This window comes from Monodelphis domestica, chromosome 7 (genome assembly GCF_027887165.1).
Source record: "Monodelphis domestica isolate mMonDom1 chromosome 7, mMonDom1.pri, whole genome shotgun sequence".
NCBI classification, from domain to species: Eukaryota; Metazoa; Chordata; class Mammalia; order Didelphimorphia; family Didelphidae; genus Monodelphis; species Monodelphis domestica.
Window position 1 is genome coordinate 186196770 of NC_077233.1, and position 2064 is coordinate 186198833.

Consider the following 2064-nt stretch of genomic DNA (forward strand, 5'->3'; position numbering starts at 1 on the left):
CTTGCTAAAATTGTTGATTATTTTAACTAGCTTTTGGTTGAATCTCTAGGATTCTTTAAGTAGACCATCATGTTATCCGCAAAGAGAGATAACTTGGTCTCCTCCTTGCCTATTTTAATGAATTCAGTTTCTTTTTCTCCTCTAATTGCTACTGCTAGTGTTTCTAGTACAATGTCAAATAATAGAGGTGATAATGTGCATCCTTGTTTCACTCCTCATCTTATTGGGAATGCATCTAGTTTATCCCCATTGTAAATGATGTTTGCTGATGGTTTTAGATATATACTGTTTATTATTTTTAGAAACGATCCTTCTATTCCTATGCTTTCTAGTGTTTTTAATAGGAATGGGTATTGTATTTTATCAAAGGCTTTTTCTGCATCTATAGAGATAATCATGTGATTCTTGATGGTTTGCTTATTGATCTGGTCAATTATGTGGATGGTTTTCCTAATATTGAACCAGCCCTGCATCCCTGGTATAAATCCTACTTGATCATGGTGAATGAACCTTCTGATCACTTGCTGGAGTCTTTTTGTTAGTATCCTGTTAAAGATTTTTGCATCTTTATTCATTAGGGAGATTGGTCTATAATGTTCTTTCTCTGTTTTTGACCTCCCTGGCTTTGGATTCAGTACCATGTTTGTGTCATAAAAGGAATTTGGTAGAACTCCCTCTTTGCTTATTATGTCAAATAGTTCGTATATTATAGGGATTAGCTGTTCTTTGAATGTTTGATAAAATTCACTTGTGAATCCATCAGGCCCTGGGGATTTTTTCTTAGTGAGTTCTTTGATGGCCTGTTGAATTTCATTTTCTGAAATGGCATTGTTTAAGAATTCTATTTCTTCTTCTGTTAGTCTAGGCAGTTTATATTTTTGTAAGTCTTCATCCATATGGCCTAGATTTCTATATTTATTGCCATATAAATGGGCAAAGTAGTTTTTAATGATTGCCTTAATTTCCTCTTCATTGGAGGTGATGTCCCCCTTTTCATCTTTGATGCTGTTAATTTGCTTTTATTCTTTTCTTTTTTAAATTAGATTGACTTTGTCTATTTTGTTTGTTTTTTCAAAGTACCACCTTCTAGTCTTATTTAATAGTTCAATAGTTCTATCACTTTCAATTTTATTAATTTCTCCCTTAGTTTTTAGGATCTCTAGTTTGGTTTTCTTCTGGGGGTTTTTAATTTGTTCACTTTCAAGTTTTTTTATTTGCATTTCCAATTCATTGATCTCTGCCTTCCCTAATTTGTGAATATATGCACTCAGGGATATGAATTTTCCTCTGAGTACTGCTTTGGCTGCATCCCATAAGGTTTGAAAGGATGTCTCAGCATCGTCATTTTCCTCGATGAATTTATTAATTGTTTCTATGGTTTGTTCTCTAACTAACCAATTTTGGTGTATCATATTATTTAATTTCCAATTAATTTTTGATTTGGTTCTCCATATACCCTTACTGATCATTATTTTAATTGCCTAATGTTCTGAAAAGGCTGCATTTATTATTTCTGCTTTTTTGCATTTGTATGCCATGTTTCTGTGACCTAGTGTATGGTCTATCTTTGTGAATGTACCATGTGTTGCTGAGAAGAAGGTGTATTCCTTTTTGTCCCTATTTATTTTTCTCCATATGTCTATTATCTCTAATTTTTCTAATATTTCATTCACATATTTTACTTCTTTCTTATTTATTTTTTATTTGATTTATCTAAATTTGCTAGTGGTTGGTTCAAGTCTCCCACTAATATAGTTTTGCTGTCTTTTTCCTCCTTCAATACGCCTAGTTTTTCCATTAGAAATTTGGGTGCTATACTATTTGGTGCATACATGTTGATTAGTGATATTTCCTCATGATCTAAAGTCCTTTTTAACAAAATATATTTACCTTCCCTATCCCTTTTAATCAGGTCTATTTTTGCTTTGGCTTTGTCAGATATCATGATTGCAACTCCTGCCTTCTTTCTATCAGTTGAGGCCCAGAAGGTCTTACTCCATCCTTTAATTCTGACCTTGTGAGTGTCTACCCACCTCATATGTGTTTCTTGAAGACAACATATGA